Source organism: Scylla paramamosain, chromosome 4, assembly GCF_035594125.1.
Source record: "Scylla paramamosain isolate STU-SP2022 chromosome 4, ASM3559412v1, whole genome shotgun sequence".
NCBI lineage: Eukaryota > Metazoa > Arthropoda > Malacostraca > Decapoda > Portunidae > Scylla > Scylla paramamosain.
The window spans coordinates 32,602,027-32,627,026 of NC_087154.1; the positions used below are offsets into that span (position 1 = coordinate 32,602,027).

Below are 25,000 nucleotides of genomic sequence, written 5' to 3' on the forward strand. Positions count from 1 at the left end.
ACACACACACACACACACACACACACACACACACACACACACACACACACACACACATTAATATAACCAAGAAACCCTCCATTCTCGAACGCAGCGAGGGTCTGACAAGAAGAGGAGGAAGAGGAGGAGCAGGAGGGGAGGAGGAAAAGGTAGAGGAGGAGGAAAATGACAACAACAAGGAGGAGCAGCAGCAGCAGCAACAAGAGGAGGCGGAGGAGGGAGAAAAGGAGAAGGAAAAATGTGTGCAACAATCAACTAAGAGCTTAACCTGACTCTCTCTTGACTCACGTCGGCCAATCGGTGGAAACCTTAGTAAATATTTTCGTCCCGGAGCATCAAATTAATCCCAGTCTCCTCTAGTCTGCTGTTGTTGACTCCAGACCCACTGGATGGATGACGAGGACTTGTTGCTGCTGCTGCGTGTGTGTGTGTGTGTGTATATGTATGTGTGTGTGTGTGTGTAGTGACGAGTTGTTGAGCCGTTGAGGGAACACTTGTTTAGCAATCTCCTTTGTTTTCATTTCCGTCTGCGTCTTTTCTTTTTTTTCGTCGTTTTTCGTCGTCGTTTTCGTGTTTTTTTCCTTTTTTTTTTCATTTTGGTTCATCTTTTAAATCATCTTTTTAAAAACTGGTTACTATTTTAACTGACTAAGAGAAAGAACCTGACCTGATCCATGTATCCCTGGTTGAATCCTTTAAAGCTTCAAACACTTCGGGCATATCACCAAACATTTTACGCTCATCGAATGTATGCAGCTTATCTACGTCTATTTTGTAATAAAAACATATGTTTTCGCCCGGGATCGAACCGGGGACCTTGCGCGTGTGAGGCGCACGTGATAACCACTACACTACGAAAACGATGGGGATATGACACTATGGATATTTTAAGAATGAGGGGATTGGGGAGATGAGAAGAAAGGAAGTCAGAGAAAGGGAAATAAGTGGAAATCAAGGAAAGGTAGAGAACAGGAAAGAAGTGAAGGTAAAGGAGATGGAAGATAAGGCAGAGAAGGTGAAGGAAGAGAAAGGAAGTTAATGGGGGAAAAAATGTGAATGTACAAGAAGAGATGGGAAAAGGAGGTGAAGAAGAAAAAAAGGGTAAAAGAGAAATATAAAACTAAAAAAAAAAATGGTTAATCAAAATTCGATAAAAAAAAAAAAAACATGTTATATATAATTAATTACATCACATTAGTTTAAGAAAATTATTCACTGTTAGGTAATTCTAGAGGAATCTTTGTTGGGGGAATCTTCTTAAGTGGAATTTACTTGGTTAGGAATTTAACGAAACCAAATTACTCCTGTCAATTCAATCGGTGTACATTATACAATTTTTCAAGGTCAGTGACAAGTCGGTGGTACTTTTCGAATTCACTCTTTTCTTCTAGTCTCGCAAATGATCCTCCAGTAAAACCCAAAGTCATGTATTTCGCTTCTCTTGTGTCCAGGTCAGCTCGGTCTCCTCTTCAGAACTCTTGACTTATCGCGTCTGTTACACGGAATGATCGGTTCCTCGGCCCTCCAGACACGCTGGCCCACTCGTCTCCGGCCCGGTGCAGTACTGCCCGAGGAGATATAATGTTAAACCTCCTTGGTACTGCCGCCTCGTGGAATATAGTATTTCTGGAGCAAGGACTGTGTTTTTCACTTACAGTTGAAAGACAATGTTATTGTTTATTGGACGTTTGTAGGTTTATAGTGATAGTTTAACAAAGATTCTGCATCATGAACAGAAAAATACACGAAAAACTGACTGGTCACTTTTGTAACTGACTGGTGAATGGTATTGGTATTTTCAAGGATGTTTGTACATATGATTCTAATGAGTTTTGTATTGATAGTTTAACAAAGACTCTGCACCAGAAATAGGAAAACGCAATGAGAAACTGACTGATAATCTCCGTAACTGACTTTACTGAATGTTACTGGGACCTTCAAGGACGTCTTTTCAAGGATGTTTGTACGTACGTATCCTTATGCATTGAACATAGGAAAACACACACGAGAAACTGACTAATCATCTCTGTAACCTTTCGAAACACACCTTATGAGTGCACAAAGTCTTTTAAGAATACTTATAGCGAAGGTTGCCGCGTCCTTCCTGGTGATGAGAAGCTCAGGTGATGTATTGGCGCGGCGTGTGTGTGTGTGTGTGTGTGTGTGCTGGGTGGGGCGAGGAAGGTAAAAAGGTTGATTCTCTGTAGGTAAATTGGTGTAATAAATCGTACTTGTGATGTTTATGACAGTTATTAGTGTATTGATGTGTCGGCGTTGTTTGCTTTGCCATGTATGTGTGTATATGTATGTGTGTGTATGTATGTGTGTTTTCGCATATGACAGCAATCCAGCAGTTATAAAGACACTTGAACGCATATCTTGAGTACGTGCGTATTTTCATGTGTACTTTGTTAATGGGAGCTTCAAAATGTACGTGCTCTGTTTGTCTGTATTCTTTTTCACTTATTTATTTATTTATTTTTTTTTTCTGCCTGCAAGTCTTTCTCATTCCAGCTTGCATGTCTCGCCGCAGTATCTACCATCCTCCCTCCATTCATTCATCGCCCCTTTTCCTCCCCTCCCCTTTTTTTATAGTAAGAGTGCAGTGTACCCTAGAAGCTCGCTCTCTTTTCCTCTCTCTTTTTTGTTTTTTTTCCTTTTTTTTTTCTTTCCCTCTCTCTAAACTTGCTCCCTTCCCTTCGACTGACTGTGCTTCAACCCCTCTATTTTTTTCTCCTCCTCTTCCTCCTCCTCCTCCTCCTCCTCTTCCTCCTCTTGCCCTGGTGCTGATGTGGTGGCCGCCCTGACATGATAGTGAGCGATAGTGACAAAATGTTTCCTCCCTAACCTCTCTGTCTGAACCTCGTCCTGTCCTCCCACTTTACATCCAGCCTCCTTCCACCCCTTCCGACTCCCACGACGCTTTCTACCCTCCTGTCCATTCTCCCACCCTCTCTCCCTGCCGCCCTCCTCCTCCTCCTCCTGCCGTAGCCTCGTCGCTGGTGATGGATGAAGGGCGTCGGGTGTGGGTGTGAGGGGCGTGAGGCGTGAAGAGCTGAGGGTGTTGGGTCAGACAGTGGAAGGTTGCACGTATTCTCATTGATTACTCTTGCCTTGTTCGGTGTCACTTAGGGTTATTAAAGGGAAACTGTGTGGTATGTTCAGAGGGTGTATTTTTTTATTAGTATTGTATGTGTGTGTGTGTGTGTGTGTGTGTGTGTGTGTGTGTGTGTGTCATTCAAAATTCACCTTAATGTTCAAATTTGTAGCTTTATCTTTCTTATTTTCTTCTTTCTGTCTGTCTGTGTCTTTTTTTTCATGTCTGTGTCTATTCTACATTTTTTCATTTTTTTTTCATTTTCATCAAGCTTCGTTCCCCCCCCTTTTTATTTTTTTTCCTTTAGACTAATTGCCATAATCCTTCCCTCCTCTGCCGTTTATTCGCGTGTTTCCTTTCTCCTTCACTCATCACTCATTCTCTTGATGCTCCTTACTCGGTAGATCAATGATTCTTAAACAACTACTTTATCTATTCCCCTTCATTCTCTTCCTTATGTCTACCTTATCCCAGCCATCTTCATTTCCGCCCTGCCATCCTTCTTTCCTTCCCTTCCTGTTTTCTCCTTCACTTATATCACTCTCATCTCCTTCACTTATATCACTCTCATTCCTCTTCCTCCCTTTCCTGTAGCTTACTTCCTCTTTTTTTTTTTTTATCTTCCTCTCCTTTATTTTTTTTTCTTTTTCCTGCTCTTTATTTACATTATCTAATATCTTCCTTCCTCCACTGTCTTCCTGATTTTTTTTTAATCATTCTCTTCTTCCTTTTCTTCCTCCCTATTTTACTTTCCATATTATATATCCTTCGTCTCACCTCTTCCTGTTCCTGCATCCTATTTCCTTTTTCTTTTCTTGTTTTACCTTCTTTTCCTCTTTTATACTTATATTCATTATTCATCATTCACTCTCACTTTCTCTTTCGTTTCGTCTTCTCTTTCTATTTCCTTTCCTATCTCCTACTTCCTCTATTTTTTTTTTCCTTCTCACCTTTCCTTTCCCCTTAAACTCATCCCTCCCATTCACTTCTTCGTCTCATCTTTCCCTCCCTCGTGCTTCTCTCCCTCCCTCTCTCCCTCCCTCCTCGTTCCCTCCTGCTTCCCTTCTTCCCTCTCTCATCATAATTATCGCGTCCCCCAGCTGTCATCCCCGCAAGGACCACCTCACCTGTGTTCTCCTGTCTCACCTGTCGAGTTACCTGTAATACCTGTCCCTCCCTTCCCCCGTTACCGCCGCCACTACTATTACCACGGCCTCCACCACCACCACCACCACCACCACTAGTATTATTATTATCGTCACCACAAAAATTACTCTCAAGCCTAAATCCCTCGCCACCACCACCACCACCACCACCACTACTACTACCACCACCATCACCATTATGTTCTCCATCACCGCGTTTTCAAGTTAAATTATTGTTGGCATTGTGATAAATCCGTGGAAATCCTTGACAGTGGTGTTTTATCGATGTCAGTGCGGCACGCTCGTAAAGAGGGTTTTATTTTTTTATATATATTTTGTTTTCTTGTATTCTCTCTCTCTCTCTCTCTCTCTCTCTCTCTCTCACGCACGTACGTAGGCGCACACACACACACACACACACGTTTGGTCTTTTCACTGCGACAAACGACAATTCACAACACCAAGAAAAAAAAACATATAAAATCTTTACAAGCACTTACGAGAGTGAAGGGGATAAAAGAAGGATAGATTTTCCAATTTCTAGTCCGTATAATGTTTAGAGGTGGTTGTGGAAGAAGAAATGTCCCAGAATGGCTATCAAGTAAAGAAAGGCAAACAAACAACAGTGAAAGGGTTCAGCATCAATTATTCGGAAACACAGCCGGTCACATACAACGGCCTGTTAGCTCAGTTGGTTAGAGCGCCGTGCTAATAACGCGGATGTCGAGGGTTCGATCCCCTTACGGGCCAAGTGTGAACAATCTTTTTTTTTTTTTTTTTTTTACTGAAAATATGAAAACTATACTAGTAATGTGGTGCAAATATATTTAGAAATTCAATCAAGTAAATCCCTCTTACAGTTTTGTAGTGGTTAAGGTCAATTCGATTCCTCTCCCGAGCGTTGAGCTGAGGACACAGCGCATTTGTTTCGTCATTTCGTCGCCTCGTGTGTCTCTGGAACGTTGTAATACATCAGTGCTGCTTCAATCTACTCCCTTCTCCTCACTCTCTGTTCGCCACATGACCCCCTCGTGCCCCTCAGTCCCCCTCCCAGCATCGTCTCTCCTCTTTCACCCTACCACCGCTCCTCCACCACTTCATCCCCACGGTTAACCCCTTCCCCAGCACTACTACAGTCTCTCCTCTTCCTATACATTACTTTTCTTATCATTGAATTTTATCTTTTACTTTCCTTTCCACCATTTATCTCAGTTCACTACTTACTCGCCTTTGTGTTGTGTTCATTCATCTTTTACTTCTCCTCCTCCTATTTTTTCCTTCTCTTTTCTACTTTTTCTTCCCATCATTTTATCTATCTTCCTTGTTACATTATTTTTTTTCACTGTTTTCCTCCAGCTCTTGGCTTTTTCTCACCAATTCTTGTCCTACTCTGTAATTTCCATACTTTTTTTTTTCGTTTCCCTACTTTCCTTAGCACCATTTCCCTCCACCCCTGACTTTCCTATCCATCATTTACCTTTTCCCACATTCGCTTCGTCATCATCATCACTCACCATTTCCATTCTACTTTTACTTATCTTTCCATGCCCCTTTCTCTTCTCTCTTGGCCTTTCTCTTTTCCTCTCCCTGTCGCCTCTCTCCCTTCTCTCCCTCCTTCCCTTATCTCCCCCAAAGTGGACGCCTCCCGCTGCCTGAGATCTCAAAGAAAACTTGTAAATGGGTTTCCAATGAGTATAAATTTCTTTTACGGCTTGAAAATATTGTCTTGGAGAACTCTTGATTTCTAACGTATGTATAATGCATGAAGTAAATTCCTCACGCGCAGTGTATTATGCCTCAGTACGTATTGTTTCAAAAGGTGCAGGAGATTGATGTCTCTACGGTGCGTCCTTTTGATGTGTATGACGTATGTTCCGCTCTCGTATGACGTATGTTCCGTTCTCGTTGAAAAATAATGGCTAAGTTTTTGGTCGCATTTATTTTGCATTCTTCCTTCTTTTGTATGCTCATTTTTCTTTTTAGTGTTAGCGTAAGTCAACCCCGCGGGTGTACTTGTTTGATATTTGAATGCAAGTTTATAGTATATGAATACCGCGCCTCGTGTATTTCAGTGTTAGGTGTTGTATGTATTTTAGCGTGGCTTGTTTCCTATAGGAGCTCTGTTCTGTTTGTTGGGTTGTGTCCAAGAGAGGATCCGATGCAGAAGACGGAGGGAAAGGAAGGGACTGTAGTTGTATTGAGAGCCATGTTCTGAAAGTTCCAAGCCACACCTCTATTACATTAAAAAGGCTCAAGTTGATGTAACGTGAGATTTAAAGATTTTTTTTTTATAGTTCTAGTGACAGATTAACAAGATTTCTACATTATTAACAGGAGAAACACTCTACTCTTGAGAACACGGCTAATCATCGCTGTGACCTTTGAAAATAGTTGTGATGAGAGACCATAGCGTTTCCAAATACGGGCTTGAATATCATAATGCGGCATATTTTCTTACCATGGCAGCTCCGTTCCTTTCATGAGGTTGTGTGTCGTGAAGCTCAGACGAGAGAGAGAGACTTGAAGTATTGCATGTAGTAAATTTTTTTTTTCTTTTTGTAGCCCTGTTCTCCTCAGTGGATTGTGTCTCCTCGGTTTCAGTTCTACAAAACGAGAGGAATGTGTGTGGAGCTGGCGATTAAGAAAAAAAGTAAAAAAAAAATGAAGCTGAAAAAAAAATAATAATACGGCGAATAATTGCTTGGAATCCGAAGAAACAATGCGTTTAGAAGACAGTTCTCACTCAGAAACTGCGTCGAGTGTCAATCTTATTTAATCATTACTGGAGAGAGAGAGAGAGAGAGAGAGAGAGAGAGAGAGAGAGAGAGAGAGAGAGAGAGAGAGAGAGAGAGAGAGAGAGAGAGAGAATGTCAGGAGGGGAGGGGTCTGTGAAGAATAATGCCTTGCTGTAACAGACGCATCGGAACAAAGCAAATAAAAAGCCAGGAATAACGTAATCACTATTTCAACCGCCCACGACTCCCGCCTTTGTCTCCCGCCTGAAGCACAAGACAGCCGCGATAGCTACTCGGGAACGCCCTCCGCCACACACGTACCTCCGTCCATTTCCACCCACCTACTCACTCCTTCCCGCTCTTCAAGGCCGCTCCGCTTTACTAAGTTGCCCCATGCCGCTTTTTCTCATTTTTCTTAAGACGTATTATGTTATTTTCTTTTATTATTTCCTCCGTGTAACTTTAGCCAGACGAAGCCGTTGTTGTCGTCGATTTGTTCTTTTGTTCTGGCAAGTGACTGATGTGCGCCAGGAGTGTGTGTGGGTGTATGTGTATTGGTGTGTGTGCAGTCAATATTCACGTACGAAAAAAATATGCAAATTTTCCCGCGTAAAATGTGCGTGCTGTCCATTCCAATGCTTGAGGCGTGCGTTGGTGAGGTTCTTTCGCTCTAAAGAGAGCCTGTCGTCCTTGTCCTCGTCGCTCTAGTCTTCGTACTCTTATTCCTTCATCCACGTCGCTCTCTTCTTGCTCCTCTTCCTCTCCACCCTGGTGCCGGCAGGTTAGTGTTGTCAGCAGGCCGGGCATAACTCACCCTTAACTAACCTCCCACTCAAACCCTCGCTATTTATCAGTCTTTACGGCCTGCAGGTTCGGGGATAAACATGGAGGCCCCTCATTTCTCAACAGTTTTTGCTTCACCTCGACATATATTTCATCGCAAATTCGTCCCAGTTCCTCGAGTAGCATTTGTTCGCGGTCTTCCCAGTAAGATTGGTGTTCCAGGGAGACGCTGCGTCACTCCCTATATTGCATTCAACTGTCTTTCATATATTTATACTATTTTTTTTTTCTCCCGCTCCCACCATCAAGGGTAAATGAGTAGCGTTAGCGTTGCTCTCAAGCGTTGCAATTTTCAAACCGCGTTGTAACTTAGTAATGTTATTGCGTCTGAATAAAATATTGGTCATGTATGATGAAAGGGAGTGTTGTTTTGCTTTGTTTACATATTTCAGCTTTTTTATTTATTTATTTTTTTCTTTCCTAGCGGTGAGTTTATTGCAGGTTTGCGGTCAGTGGTTATGTCCTGCGTATTGACTCTGCCATCAGGTGAGGCCGCACTACCACGTCGTGCGTCTTTCACCTTGAAGGTAAAAGTATTACCTTTACCTGCAGGCCAGAGGCGGCATGAAGTAGGTCGGTACGCTAACACACACACACACACACACACACACACACACACACACACACACACACACACACAATAACAGCTAATTTCGCTGCTCTCACTCTCACCACAACAGTTAACACAAGTGTGAACCGCAATGAACGAATAATTCAAACATTCAATTAAAATCTCCAAACATCATCATGAAGACATACAAAAAAAAAAATCAGCCGCGCCTGTTAACACAAAAGTTTTAAACATTCTGAACGACTTTTTTATGGACACCATATCTCCCCTTCCTCCTCTCCTACCGTTCCTTCTCCCTTTTCTCTTCCCTCACTCCCTTCTCTTCCTCTATCCCCTTTCCTCCCTTCCTCCCTGCCATCCTACTCGCCTCCATGACCTTTCGTTGAGCGGCGCCGTAAGAGAGGGGCGGTGGCGGCCGTGATAAGATCCATTGTATCTCCCCTGTGTTATAAAATTGTTATAAAGGGCACGGCAGAGGCGAGGCTGCGCTGCGCCACCTGACGGAAACAGCGGTCCACCTCATCAAGTATTGAACCACATCTATTGTGCACGGCGGTCCATGCACATGCACGGTCGCGCGCGCGCACACACACACACACACACACACACACACACACACACACACACACACACACACACACACACACACACACACACACACACACTTGATACTCTCAACGCTGCATGATTTCATGAGTTCTAGACTAACTTGGAAAGAAGTTTTGTCTCCTACTTTGCATTTTGTGTATATGAGAGAGAGAGAGAGAGAGAGAGAGAGAGAGAGAGAGAGAGAGAGAGAGAGAGAGAGAGAGAGAGAGAGAGAGAGAGTCAGTCTACCACGTCAGCATGCCAGTGTAACGCCCTCAGATAATCAGCTGGCAAGCCTGCCCGTGATGTCACCAGCTTAGAATATGAATATAGAAAAAAAGAAATATATAATCACGAAGCATTTAAAATTAACAGTATTATAATGAATAGCAGTATCAGTCTTGAATAACAGAAAATACGAGCACTAAAAAGCTGCCTTGCAAATTATTCAGCAGCCCTGCCACCGAGTTGACAAAAAAGAAAAAGTTGTTTACTGTTTTACGAGGCAGGAGTCTGCCGGGCCGCCGCTCCATCTGGTACACTCGTCCGGGCGGTGAAATGTTCTGTGCATTACATCAGCGTTAGCGAGGCAGCCGTTCCCACTGTTTACAAGAGACTCATTGTTAAGGATGTGCTATTTGCCCTGAGTAACGGTCACCACTGGTATCGTGATTCTCTTGGGGACGAAACATGGCTGGTGCTTTCCGGCTCTTCCGCCAGACACTCCTCTCTCTTTACACCATTCGAGACCCTTGCTCCGAGTGACAGTCATTGGCGGTAAAGGCTTGGATATATTGCTCTCCACGCGATATATTGCTTGCTATGATGACGTGAATATCATTAAATAACCTTTTATGTTTTCTACGCGGCTCATATGCTGGTAATAATTAAGCAGGGGGTAATAAAGGTTAATGATGGAATAATGTTTGACAGACCTGAATGACTGCACTGTATTAATGCGATAACGGAACATCCAGACTGAGATTCTTGGTGAAGACTATGTTATCATTGTTAGAGGACGAGATGTCACCTCCTACAAGATGTTTGGTCTGACTAAATGTTGAATGATACGAAATAAATTAACTTATAAATATAGAATGCAGTAACGGTAAATTTGGACATGATATGAATAAATGCAAATATGTAATGTTAATTAAGTTTTGTGGAGTGTTGTTGTGTTAGTTAACTATGAACGTGACCCAACAGTCCACTCCAGAATCATATGTTTGTGTTGACATGAAGCTCAAAGTAATGAATGATTATTATTTATTGCTTTATTGAACATATCCATACCAAGGAAATGTTACTTAGAGTTCAGGCTGTAGGTGAATATTTTATTGAACACATTCGTACCACGGGAATATTAAAGTGAAAGGTATAGATTATTTCTTTATTGAACGTACTCCCACTGCAGTAAGGGAGTATTATATTGCCACGCACTCCCTAAGCTCATTGTAAAATCTCTGTGAGTGAGTTGCGTCTCTTACCTGTCAAATGTGACCCTTCTTAGGCCCCCTTTGCTTGTGCTATCTGCCATTCTTCATGTCACCATCACCATCAACACCACCAAGTCCTTTCTCCATTCCTCCACTTTAATTCTCTGCTCCATTCTTCCACTTTGCTACTCTTGTCTTCCACTTCACTTGTGTATATTCCTCTTTTCTTTACTCCTCCACTCTATTTTTTTCTTGCTTGTACATTCCACTTCTCTGCGTTCCTCCACTACACACCTCTACTTTACACTTCGTCTTCACTCCTCCACTCTTTTCCTCTTTTACTGTAAATTTTCTTAGCTCCTTTCTACCACTTCAGTTCTCCACTCCACTTAACTACATTATTATTATTATTATTATTATTATTATTATTATTATTATTATTATTATTATTATTATTATTGCTACTATTATTTATTTTATTTCTTTCTTTTAATGTATGAGGGGCACCGGCCAAGGGCAACAAATTTATAAAAGAAAAAAAAAAAGCTCACTGAGGTGCCGTCCCCAAACAGTCAAAAGCGGCTTATTAGAATTTTGAGTGAAGGGTGTGTGTGTGTGTGTGTGTAATTAGATGCATGTAGTTTTGTGTGAAGGAAGGGTTGTCTTTAGAGGGCAGGCTGTGACTGCCCCCTTGTGTTGTGAGACACAAAGAGAAACGTTCAGTGAGGTCACAGCTGGGTTACTGATGAGTTCACAGCACCCCCTGATCCAGTGTTGAGATATCACTGGGAGTAGTTATCGTTTCGCCTTCATTATATTCCCACCAACTATTACTACCATCTATTCCTCCTATCTCCTACTCTTTCCTTCTATTCCTTCACTCCACTCCACTTCACTCCACTGATCTCGGGGCAGAACAAAGCCAAGTCACATTCACATACTTCACCCTCATCTCCACCTTTCACCCCGAGACGTGAACCCGGACAAAATAAAATTATAATGTATTCGGATGTTCGGAAAAATACTGAATTAGATAATCACACTCGATATAATCTCCGTTCATTTCATTGTGCGGTTAAGTAATTTTGTATAAAGAGCTGAAAAAAATTAATACCTTTTCTCTTTAATATAAATCATTTGGCGTGTATAGTGATGGAGGAGGTATCTGCATATTTACACATGCATATTCCAACATAGACCCTTTATTTTCTTTGTATAATAAAAGTAACATTATATTTTGTTCCTCGCTTTTACTGCCATATAGCAATTAGATGATTTGTATAATGATATTTAATGTATACTGTAATTTTTCACCCGCAGTACACATGAGCATATAATATATTCAAGGAAAGAATCTTTGTTTTCTTCATATAATAAAAGTTACGTTATATTCAATATGCGGCGCTTCGTAGTTCCTCCTCCATATTGGTAAAGATCCCCGCCACAATATCCCCCACCAGGAATATGAAGGGCCATGTTGTATCTCCACAGGTCTCCTCTGATAAAATATTAAATATCAGAGACTCTCGGAGGAAATTTCAGGAATATATTGCGGCGTGAAAGTGGCGGTGCTTCGTGCAGGATGTGGACAAGAGATGAAAGATTAGCGAGTGTGAGAGTGTGACCTGAGCTGAGGCTTTGTCAGGAGGCCACGTGGAGGCACTAGACGAGGCTCGGATGGCGGGAAGTGAAGAAAACGTGGTCCCTCTTTACATAATGTTACATAATATAATACTTCTTTTTGCTTCACCTTACTACACAGCCTTTACCTTCTTGACTTTTGAGTGTTGCTTGGTAGTGCTTCATTGTATAAAACCTCCGTAGCTTCTTATAAAACAAATCTTCGTCGGTATAAAGAAGTGCCTTGTTGCAATAACGTCTGTTCAAAGCGTTTACATCAATCTTACGTAAGTTACCTAGTTTGCTGAGTCTCTTGGGCGTCAGCTTTAGTAAGGAGATAGAGGAGATAGTCAATAGATTACATGAAATTAATGGAAAACGCAGATCAAAGTGGAAATCAAGTAAGTGCGGCAGAATGACTGACATCTCTCTGTCTGTAATATATATGAGCGAGAAGTACTTAAGCTATCTTGTTTATACTTCTCTTGTGCAGTGAGAGATTGCCGGCCAGGAGTGTAGGCGAACCCGTGACCTTAATTAATGAGCTTCCACTAAAGGTGTTCTGAAAGTGACGTTAATTTCTGAGTGGGTGCGTTGTACTGCATTATAATGGTGGGTCGTTAAGATAATGACTCATCCTATTTGAAACACGTAATATTGTCGCTGTAGGAACTGAAGTGCTGCTGGTGTAATTATCGCGGCTAAACGCCAGCATTGTGACACTTTTACAAGTTTGTCAAGTGAGATGGTAGATAATTAATTTGTTGGCGTAAATTCCTCCACGTGTGTTCGGTACGCGGCGAGGAACACAAGCTTCAGGTAATAAGATAAGAGGCTGTGCAGGTGCTGTGGGGATGCATTATTCATTATTATTATTATTATTATTATTATTATTATTATTATTATTACCGGTACTTCTTTTGAAATAGTTATTGGTGATAAAAGCTATACTATGTGTGTGTGTGTGTGTGTGTGTGTGTGTGTGTGTGTAACAAAAATCATGTGCCAGAAGATCCCACAGTCACCGCTATTATTATTTCACATTTTCTTTGCTCTTAATTTTATTTCACGTCACTAATACTTTCTTAAATCGAGGAAATAACCTTCTGGTGAAACGCTCCCCAACGGTGCAGGAGTCACCCATGTCCCGCCAATCCCCCCCATCTTCCCCCCATGCCCGGCGTCCCACTCTTTTCACCCCACACCTGCAACCTGGTACACACTTCCCCCCCTTCACTCCCTTACACGTTTGACAAGGCGATGACCTGCACCTCGTCCCTCTACTGATCCTGTAGTTGTTTGTGACGTGTGTGTGTGTGTGTGTGTGTGTGTGTGTGTGTGTGTGTGTGTGTGTGAAAACAAAGCAACAAAGTAACGTGAATATATTGAACACTCTTACTACATCAGCTCCATAAATAATATAAGAATTATAGCAGAATACCGATAATTATGCTATAAAGCAAAAATTCCTTTGAAATACAGCTGCTGATCACGATGGCTGAAAGAAAGCAACTCAGAAAATAGATTGACATGGATTCCGAGGCAAGCCACAACATTTCCTGTCATAACATATTCATGACAATGAAGTTCATGTATATTCTCGTGGCGTGCGGTTGGTTGAAGTTCAGCTCTGTATTTTTATGCTCGTTCATTGCATTATCCAATGCGTTCTGCTTCACAGGACGCCGACACATTGATTCTTAAACAAACACAGTAACCATCAGCAGAATGAGTATTATATTTATGACTAGCATAAATCATTCACTCGAATATATTATTTCTTTGTCAGGTAAGTGTAGTGAGGCAGGCCAGCCACTCCCCTCACCCAGCCTGCCTGCCTGCCCGGTACCAGCCTCGTCGCAGCGCCTGACTACTGCAGGTGAGTTGCTCTTCCGCCTGCATGTTGCGTCGTTCACTCTTTGCAACACGAATGCCCGCAGCTTGACTCGCGTGTCTTATCCCAGCCCCTGCTCTAAAATATCTTGGCTTAGATAAATTCACCGAGTCTTATCTGCTTTATGACCATTTGTGCTAAAGTCTCATGTTTAGATGACGGATCGTGCCACTAAGGAAGCACTTAGTGTTCCACCGAGGCACTTGCAACAAAGACTGCAACTATGAAGGTCACGAGTGTATTATGCAGCTTATCTTTATTGAACTGAGTATTGAGTAACTTTTTGTGACATTTTTTATCAGTTTCCTTGAGTATCCTGCAAATTGTTTATGATGTTTACAGTTGTAACGATGTTTTACTTGGTTTTGTGTTTGTTTTTACCTGTTTGTTCTCTCCTTGGTGCATGCCTGCGTTTTTATTTTATATTTATTTATTTTTTTTGTGTGTATGTGTTTGTAATCTTATACCTCTATGTGCCTGCGCATTTACATAAAGAATATTGTTAAAGATAAGCGAATATTAATATGTTATTTCGTCAAGATAAATATATAATTGCGTCCAATTAGTCCAGAAGACTGAAGAGCAATCACGGGGTGAGGCGGCGACACGCACCTTGGCGCCGCCGCCCATCGCCTGTTTGTCTGGCGCTCGTGTGAAAAGGTCTGGGCCAGGGCATGGAAATAATACTTGGGAGACACGACACCTGGCGACACCTGCCTTGCCGCCTTTCCCTTCCCTCCTGTGCCGCTCACTTAGCATTCCACAGCCAGCACCTAATGCAGCGCGACACACACACCATTGCGGGGATTGGTTCTGACGGTATGACTCCCCTCCCCCCGTCCCCCCATTCTCTCTCTCTCTCTCTCTCTCTCTCTCTCTCTCTCTCTCTCTCTCTCTCTCTCTCTCTCTCTCTCTCTCTCTCTCTCTCTCTCTCTCTGGAAGCACAGGTGAAATTATACATACGTATAAATACATCAGTACCCAGAAAATTATATCTTCTGTCGAAAACCTTAGTGTCACTAATGGATCTTTTGAAGCACAATATTGATTTCTGCCTCATAAAGTCAGTGTGTGTGTGTGTGTGTGTGTGTGTGTGTGTGTGTGTGTGTGTGTGTGTGTGTGTGTGTGTGTGTGTGTGTGTGTGTGTGTGCGTGCGCACGCGCGCGCGCTGAAGCATTAATGTTTAAAGCGTGAAATAAGTGCTTTTCCGACTAAAAGAGCCGCGTCGACCGCCAGCAGCTGTTGCCTTAACGTGAGAAGTGAATCACAGTAAAAGGCATCGATCGCGAGTAATTACCTGCAGTGGCTGACGACTCCCGGCGGGCGGTGCTGATTATGTGGCTGATTGGCGGCGGGGGTGATGCACTGCTGGCAAGAGCGCAGCGGGCGGGAGGCGGCAGGCAGGGTGAACCACGGAACAGAATGGACGGTAATGATGCGGCAGGTCGAGGAAAGAGAAGTCAAGTTACAAGTTAGATGATAATGTCGAGAAAACGGTTTAATGAGGAAGCAAGTCTAAAGTTACCGATTACATTGAATTACTGAAGTGAACGGACAGGGCAATGACGTAGCAGACCGAAGACAGGAATGGCTAGACAAGTTACAGGTTAATACTGCCGAAAGAAAAAAATGTAGTGTGGAACAATACTAAAAAAAAAAAGTTGTGTGGAACTAAGTCGATGAGATGACTGAAAATATCAGGTGGCGTGAATAAGGAGCGACAGGACAGGTCAGTAATGACGTAGTAGGTCGAGAACAGGAATGCGTAGACGAGTTACAAGTTAATAATGTTGAAAAAAAGGACGTTGTGAGGATCTAAGTGGGTAAGCTGCCAGGAGATATGAGAGTAGGAAAAAAATAAAGTTGCCTTTAAGTCGCGAGGAGGAAGAGGAAGAGAGAGCATGTGTCTACTCTCTATTGAGTGGGAGAGGGGTGGAGGGGGGGGAGGTGAGAAGGGAACCGGGTGGGCCACTTACACGCCTAAAGTCGTAAATAAGCTTGAGGGGAGGGTGGGGCTACGTAGTGTACTGGGGAGTGACGGATATTAGTGAGGGAGGTGGGTGGGAGGATTAGAGAGATTGGTGGGTGGGGTGGAGGAGGGGGCAGGGAGGGAGAGTAGGTGGGTGTCTTTAGGTTGAGTGAACTTGGGTGTGTCAGGAGGAGGAGTTTTTGTCGCCTCTTTGACGCGAAGTTTGAAGTCGCGTCTTATTTGATTTTATAATTTTATCACGCTAGCTTTGTCCCCTCGTTTTCTTTCCGTCACGAAATTTAAAGACGTCGATGTTAATTAAGATTTTCCAAGAATGACTTCGAGTTTTGGAGTAAAATATCGGAATAACACTCGTGCTTCTATCTACTCCCTCCGTCCTGGACGCAAGAACGTGGGAGGAATGCGCAGGAAATATAATAATTGAGTTAGTTATTCACACGTGTACCCGCTTCCCTCGTGGCCAACTTGAGCTCGTAGACGTCAGGAGGATAACCAAGCCGCCACGTGTGCTTGCTTACACTGCAGCGCTTCAGGAGTCCCAGGTGTAATTCAGAGCCTTAATTAAACATGTGTTGGCGAGGAGGGTGTTGAGCTGAGCGATTACCGAGCGTTCAGTGAATAGAAATGAGAGTATATTTCATTTTTATTTGAGGACTTTTTTTTCACGTTTCACTGACTCACGTTCCTACATGTGTGTGTGTGTGTGTGTGTGTGTGTGTGTGTGTGTGTGTGTGTGTGTGTGTGTGTGAGTGTGTGTGTGTGTGTGTGTGTGTGTGTTTATAATCCGGTAGTTTGTGTGCAGATAGAAGGCGATTCGTGTCACGGTAATAAACAAAACGCTCAAACTAATTGTTCCTGTTTTTTTTCTCTCTCTCTCTCTCTCCATGGTATTAAGTGCACACATTGCTGTAAATTAAAGTTGATTATTGGACTAGAAGAAGAACAACTGGTTGCATGTTACGAATAGAAGCAAGTTCACCGCCCCTCTCCGCATTACCTACATATGTATTGTACCGTTGTTCACTTTTACGTTCGAACAGTGCACGTGCAAATTCTCTCTCTCTCTCTCTCTCTCTCTCTCTCTCCTCTCTCTCTCTCTCTCTCTCTCTCTCTCTCTCTCTCTCTCTCTCTCTCTCTCTCTCATGTAGCTTAATTTTTCTTCCCATACTGCTCGATTTCTTTGTTGTTTTAGTAATTCATGTAACATTTTCATAAACTTAACAACAGTAACAACAACAACAACAACAATAATAATAACAAAGTTTTTTCTACACATTTCTTTACACCTGTACAAACATTACCTACTCCCCACCACCACCACCACCACCACCACCACTCCTATTACCACTACTACTTCTCCAACTACTACTACCTAACCCAACAATTTACAACCACCATTCCACAAGACATCGTTATATATACGCAGAATCACAACTACGCCATTCTAAAGCCTTCCCTTCCCTTCCCTCAGGCCTCCATCTCCGTCTCCCTTTCCTCCCCTTCTTCTCTTACAGACGAATCAATTCCTACCGTACCTCCTCCTCCTCCTCCCCTCGCCTCCCGCTTCCTCCGTGTCCCTTGCCTTTCTCCGTGCCTCCCCTGCGCCGCCTCTCGTGTGCACGGCGTCATCCGGTGTTAGGACAGGGCCGAGGAGTGATACCAGGCGAGGCGAGGGAAGGAGGGGAGGCCAGGAAAAGGGAAGAAAGGGTCCCGGTCGCTGGTTGAAGAGAGGGATGGATGGGAAACAACGGGGAAAATGAAGTGAGGGATAAACTGAAGGGAAGAGGGTAAGGGGAAGGAAAAATTGAGGGGAAAGAGGGTAAAGGGAAGGAAAAGTGAGGGAAATACGGCGTGGGGAGGGGAGACTACTAACGGCGTAGGAGATGTTAGGGAAAATAAAAATCTGATGAAAGTTACAGTAAAAACGGAGGAATATATAGTATCTGGTATACTGATGTAGACTCGTGTAAGTGGAAATGCCAAGTATTTAGAAGAATGATATTAAAACGGAAACTTTATTACGGCGAAGAGATATGAAGAGGTAAAAAAAGATACCAGGGTAAAGAAATATGAAGAGGTGAAGAAATATGAAGAGAAGAGGAAAAAAAGATAAAAAAAAAAATGAAAACGTAACGGAAAGGGAAGGGTCGTGGAATGAATGAATGACTTGACCTCTCTCTCTCTCTCTCTCTCGTCTCTCTCTCTCTCTCTCTCTCTCTCTCTCTCTCTCTCTCTCTCTCTCTCTCTCTCTCTCTCTCTGTCTGGCGGCTTAAGGGTCTTGGGAGGAAAGCTAGCGAGGGAAGGAATGGAGTGAGGGAGGGAGGGGAGGGAGGGAAGGCTGGAGGGAGAATGAAGCCTGTGAAGTGGACCACTGCATAAATAAACCTCCCCATCAGGGTTTATGTTCCTCGGCTGTGTGGTGGTAGTGGTGGGCGGTGGCGGCGGCGGTGGTGGTGGTGGTAGCGGTGGTGGTGGTGGAGGATCTTTTCCTTAGGGGGAATGTTCTTAGAGGGGAATTCGAGAGACTTATTACTTATGAACGTGCCGCCTCTGTGCCGCTGCGTGGAGGAAGAGAGACATCTGTGTGGCGTAATGTCAAGAGGGAAAGGTTATCCATGTGGGGTTTACTTTACTGGCAAGTCTGCTTTTTGGGGGGATCACGTTAAAAATCATCAGTAAGTATACATTTACAGTGGATTAGGTTAGGTTAGGTTAGCCTAGGTTAGGTCAGTTAAGTTAGTTTAATCTTACCTCACTTAACCTATCTTAAGCTAACCCAGCCTAACCTTTTTATAGCCCAACCTAGCTCCAAGCAATACCTAAGTTACTAGTATAACTTAACTTAGCCTGGCATAAGTTAACCTAACCTTGTCTAACCTAGCCTAATTTAACTTACCCTAATAATCTTATAATCTACCAGAAGTCCATTTACCAATTCGTATGAAATTTCTTATTGCAGAACCAACAAGCATAATCAATATTTGGTTGTAACGTCAAGTGAAACAGAGGCTTCTTATTCTCGCTGAGCCTGCGTGACGCCGAGGGGATGCAGCCTTGTGACGGGACGCCTGTGGGGATGCTGTGTGTCAAGAAAGTAAAATAAGTAACGCTCCCCTTCATCTCGTCTCTGGGGATGGCGGGGGAGATGAAACATGGGGGTGAATATTGTAATTTACTAGAGAGAGAGAGAGAGAGAGAGAGAGAGAGAGAGAGAGAGAGAGAGAGAGAGAGAGAGAGAGAGAGAGAGAGAGAGAGAGAGAGAGACAGAGGGACAGAGACAGACAGACACTTACCTACTTCACAAAGACTAGAAATAAACTGACCTCAATTCTATAACGATGACAGAGCACCTCGTGAAGAATATCATATTGTGTATTTTTAGGTACAACTGAGCACCAAATACGAGTAAGTCGCTTAAAGATCACGTATCAAAACTAAGCTGAAAGTATTCCTCTCTGTAATTCAGTTGTAGTGTAAGCTGTCTGCACGTCAACAAACGGCTGTTATTCTTGCATTATTCTGAAGATTTCGTGCCTTCCTTTCTTCTCTCTCTCTCTCTCTCTCTCTCTCTCTCTCTCTCTCTCTCTCTCTCTCTCTCTCTCTCTCTCTCTCTCTCTCTTACTCTCTTAATCTTTCTTTTTCATCCTTTCTTCCTTCCTTCATTCCTTCCCTTAATATTTCTTCTTTCCTTCCTTCGATCTATCCACCCTTCCTTCCTTCCTTTCTTCCTTCCGCGTCAGCTCGGTAATAAGTACTCAGAAGAGAATCTCAAGCCAAAGTACTGTGAAAGTTCGTCAGAAGTAGGCGCTCTTAGTTAAGATAAAGTTTGTTTGTCGAAGTTTTTTCTTTGTTTGATTGACGTTAAGACAGAAGAATTCTCGTCTAGGAAGAATAGACTAGAAAAATTCCGCGGAGAGAGTAAAAGTAGCGGTGAATGTGTTTGAAATCCGCCCGAGTGAATGACAGCGGGACTTTTCTCTCAGTTTGTGCTCATCGTAAAACGTCACTTTTCTATTCAACATTCTGGAGCGCGAAGGGGCGGGCGGATGACATTAGGTTAGGTTAGAGATGGTATATTAGGTCAGGTTAGTTAGGTTAGTTAGGTTAGAGATGCTATATTGACCATTTCACTGAGATATGCAACAATTCACAATACTAAAAAGCAATATTTTGAATCTTTATAAGCATATGCGAGAAGGAATGGGATGGAAAAAGAGTACGATAACAATTTTTAGCCAGTGCTATGTTTGGAAGTGGCTGAGGAACAAAAGATGTCAGAGTGGTTAGTAATTAAAGAAAGATGTACCAGTTAGTAGTAAGAAGGTTAATTATCTTATTCACTCACTTATTAACTTACTACCTATCTCATTATTTACTTTCCTACCTACTTTTTTACTTATTTACTTATGTGTTTACTTGATTATCTTATTTATTTACTTATTTTCATACTTACCTACCAACCTACATATATACTTAATCTTTTTATTTTGCTTATTTATTCATCCACCTACCTACCCATCTACATATTCATTTATTTATCACTTATTTACCCATTTATTTAGATTATTAGACGTGCATACATACTACATCTTCCGTGAGTCTGTGCCTTACGTACACAGGTTAGCGTCCACGAACACTTAACACCTTTGAGCGTCATTGTCAGCAGTAGTGTTTTGATAGGAGGGGTGCGTGGGTGAGAGCCCCTTGAGTGGTGGCGCCGCGTGACTCCAGGTGACACTCGCCCGCCCTTGTGTACACTTACCTGGCGAGCTGGAATGTGGCGTGAGTGAAGAATGACGCGTGTACAGGATATTGTGTGTGTGTGTGTGTGTGTGTGTGTGTGTGTGTGTGTGTGTGTGTGTGTGTTGGCAGTTTTCGTTCGTTTAAGATTGTGGGGACTAATCAGAATTTCGTCCATGTTTATGATGAGGATTCAGTTATTTTGTGTTCCTTTGGACGTATGATGTCAGAGGATGGGGAATGTTATCTGTTTAGACCATGGCAGCGTGTTCTTGTGGTGCGGCTTTTATGGTTAGGCTGCAACTCTCCTTTCCGTTAGAGAGAGAGAGAGAGAGAGAGAGAGAGAGAGAGAGAGAGAGAGAGAGAGAGAGAGAGAGAGAGAGAGAGAGAGAGAGAGAATGTACTCGTTTTCCGTTATGGAATGTTGATTTTGTTGTTAAGATGACTTGAGTCGTGCAGTTATTCGGGTAGTTATTCGTGTAGTTATTTGGATTCAATACATAAAGGAAGCATTCATAGTCATTCTTGTGTAGCGACAGTGTGTGGAGAGACTGGGAATTGCGACAGCGGCATCTCGTGGGCATTACAACACTCCCAATGGCATCCCTGCGTCTGATAAAAGAAAGAAAATTCCCAACTCATCCCTTTCAAAAAATATGGTTGATTGAATCCACTTCGATGCCAGAGTTCCGGAAAACATACGTATTTCGTGGGAACCAACAACTGTTATTTGCTATTTATTTGTATAATTGAATGGTACGTCTCTGTCATAACCATTGAAGAACCTTGTCAAGTTATTCAAGAGCTCGCATGGGTGATTGTTCCGCCCAGATTGTGTATAGAAAGAGAAAATGTTTATCTGAAAATCTGTCACTTACTTCCTCGTGGTGATGTAGATGTCTCTGAGTGTTTCGTGACCAGGAATTCCTTCTTTTTGGGGACAGACGAGGCCTTCTTTTTGGGGACAGACGAGGCGACATCAAGGAGAATTGAAGGATTATCTGTCACATCTTCGTCCTCTACGTACCTTCGCTTCGCCTCCTCGCTAAGTTTCCAATACTGTAGAGTACAATACTGGCACACAATAGGTGGAAATAGGTAGGTATATTTCATACAGGGACTGCCACGTGTAAGCCTGGTCGCTTCTTGCAGCTTTCCTTATTTCTTATGTTCACACACACACACACACACACACACACACACACACACACACACACACACACACACACACACACACACACACACACACACACACACACACACACACACACACACACACACACACCACTTTCCAGCCAGAACCAGTGTCGACAAAAAAAGCAGAAATATCAACCAACACTAACACATTGCACACATTACTAAAACAAATGAATAGATAGAACCTCCTGTGAACTCAGTGTTTATAATTAGCGTCATAATAGCAGGTACAGCATTGGCCTTTAATCAGATCAATGACAGAACGCATCGTTATTACTGATCAGTGTGGCGTTGTTGCAAAGCTTGTAATGAGTTGCGGTGAACGCGGTTGTGGTTCATAGGACCACCGTGACGAGACTGTGTGACTTCTTGCTGCTTCATGAACGTTGTGTTGTGTGTGGCTGTGTGTGGTTTCAGTGCATCAGTGCATTATGTAAGAGGAGCACTGGCCAAGGGAACCAAAAAGTGTGAAAAAAGTGTCTAAAAAAAAGTGTCTAAAAAGTGAACTAAAGAAAGTTCAAAAAGATCATCCCAAATTGGAGGATAAAGGGTCCGAAGCGGTAGTCAAAAATTGAAAGATACGTGTCTTGAAACCACCACCTTGGAGGAGTTCAAGTCATAGGAAAGTGGAAATACAGAAGCAGGCAGGGGCTTCCAGAGTTTATCAGAGACAGGGATGAATGATTGAGAATAGTGGTTAACTTGTAACGAATGTTGTAACGAAGGTAAGGTGTCAAGTCGAGAAATAGACAGAGAATATGTTTTAGAATTACTGTTTTATTATTATTATTTTTTTTTCTGGGAGGGAAGATACATATTGGTATTGGTTTCTCTCTCTCTCTCTCTCTCTCTCTCTCTCTCTCTCTCTCTCTCTCTCTCTCTCTCTCTCTCTCTCTCTCTCGACACGGTGATATATCTCATTATCACTAAATATAACTCTGAACGCTTGCGACAATTGGAGGTGGAAGGGAGGGAAGAACGGAACGGAAATGGTGGTAATAAACAGAGCATAATCAACATCATGTCCGTAAGTTACCATCCGCGTATTTACTGCACCGAACAGGACACTGGGGAAGTCTTATCTGTAATACATTATTGACATCTTATTAATGGTTTACGTACAATGTTGATATTTCCTTTACTATTGCTTGGTTTTCTTATTGGATCGCTTTTTTATTTATTTTTTTTTATTTCGTTATTTGCTTCTCAGTACGAGTTGTCTTAGTATTGAAGCTTATCATCATTTCATTGGTGCTTGAATTTATGGTGTTTTTTTTTTTTTTTTTTTACGAATATTCCCTTCAGTATTGTGTATTTTTATTTTATTTATTTTTTTTATTGGATGCGCGCTTCTGGTTTTATAGTGGCTTCGTATTTGATTCGCATGTTCATTGTATTTGCTTTTCGACAATTCAAGTTCAGTCAGATACCTGTGCTTCGTATTGGGAGTGAGTGTGCTTCGTTTTGGATTATTCAGTGAAGTCCTCGAGACAAAGTGGAGCCGAGAAAAGGACGCCACGTGCCTGGTACGATGAGGAGGAGGCGATCTGTAGAGGCAATGGGACAGAGTATTGTGTGGCGCGTGTGCGTTAATGCCCTCGAGGTCTGCTGAAGTGTATGGAAGTGTATGTTTTCCTCTCTCCTTTCCCATCTAACACGTGCATTCACTTTACTTATATTTTATTCTTCGTGGAGAGATTTTATTTTTTTTTATTTCTATTTAACATGTGTACGAGTTTTACTCTTGTTATATTTATTTTGTTGCATGTGTTTCCCTTCTTTTTTTCATTCAACAAAGCCGTGGATTTATTTTTCTTTTTTTTTAATGCTTTTTTACGTGTTTCCCTTTCACGATTTCCACCTAACATGCGTGCGAGTATTTACCTGTTCATTCATATTTTTCCTATTTCAATGTACACATATTTAATGGAATAGTTATTATTTTTTTTATCATGTTCCTTTACTCATCGTTGTCTTTTCCTGATTTCCGTTTTCATCTTAAATAGTACAATTACTTTCCTTCTTCGGCCAAGGAACTGTGTGTGGGGGGCGGGGGGAAGAGAGGCGCCACCGATTTCAAGCTATAAAATGTTAAATTGTGTAGAGAATGTAGATCTTTTATTTATTTATTTATTTTCCTCAGGTTATGAGTATATCACTTTTCACTACCCTTACTTATGATTGTGTGTGTGTGTGTGTGTGTGTGTGTGTGTGTGTGTGTGTGTGTGTGTGTGTGCGTGATAAGCGGCATGGTCTCCCCTCCACCCCCTCCATAATACGATATAATACGGTGAGTGTCACAAATTGAGCTTATCCGTATTACCAGCAGTTTTTATAGGTAATGTAGAGGTGGGTAGGTAATTTCTCTCTCTCTCTCTCTCTCTCTCTCTCTCTCTCTCTCTCTCTCTCTCTCTCTCTCTCTCTCTCTCTCTCTCTCTCTCTCTCTCTCTCTCTCTCTCTCTCTCTCTCTCACAGCGCGTTTCACATCCCAATTATTACATCCTCTTCCTTACCTTCATCTTTCCTCCCACCACATCCTTTTCACACTCCCTTCTCACTTTTCTCCCTCCTTCCTCTTCCTTTCACCTTCATTATCCTCACCCCTTCACCCACCTCTCCCTCTCCTTCCTCCACCTTCTCCCTTCCAATCACCTCTCCCCTTCTTCTTGTTCCATCTTCTCTACTTTCCTCAACAGCGCTTTCAAGCTCCTCTCTGCTTTTTCTTCCCCTTTCCATCTTTCCTCCGCCCTCCTCCTTTCCCTCCTGCTCCCCATTCAGCCACTCCTCCATTCCCCCTCGCTGCGACATCCGCCATCTGTCCTTCTGCAGATCATTATTGGCATTATCCTCAAGGGGTGAACAGAAAGCCACTCTGCCACACTAGACCCCAGCTGGCCGCCGCGCACCTCGTGGTCGGCCGCAGCTTTTGTCGGGGTCACGCCAGGTCAACCGCACCCAGTGTGAAGGTCAGGGTGGTCAGCTGCTGTCAGGGAAGGCGACGAAGGCCACAGAGCTGTAAATCGCAGGTCGTCTTCAATAGGTCCTGCCTGTCCCTTCCTGTCCTTTCGTTTCCGTAGGATGTAGTACAAGGTGTCGGTTAGCGGGCCTTGGTGGTGGACATGGGACCTCGGGCCATATTCTGGA

At 42.8% G+C, this 25,000-nt stretch overlaps 1 long non-coding RNA gene and 2 other non-coding genes across 4 annotated transcripts in view; 2 read left to right on the plus strand and 1 right to left on the minus strand.

Moving 5' to 3' along the window:
• Positions 1-25,000, plus strand: part of LOC135100014 (uncharacterized) — a 151,159-nt gene that overhangs the window by 39,302 nt on the left and 86,857 nt on the right. For both annotated transcript variants that reach the window (XR_010268484.1, XR_010268483.1), the window contains exon 2: positions 13,825-13,914. This is a non-coding gene — a long non-coding RNA (uncharacterized LOC135100014). The remainder of the gene's footprint in view (positions 1-13,824; positions 13,915-25,000) is intronic.
• Trnav-cac (transfer RNA valine (anticodon CAC)) lies at positions 789-861 on the minus strand. The gene has a single exon. It is a non-coding gene; the product is annotated as a tRNA-Val (tRNA).
• Trnai-aau (transfer RNA isoleucine (anticodon AAU)) lies at positions 4,919-4,992 on the plus strand. Its single transcript has one exon. It is a non-coding gene; the product is annotated as a tRNA-Ile (tRNA).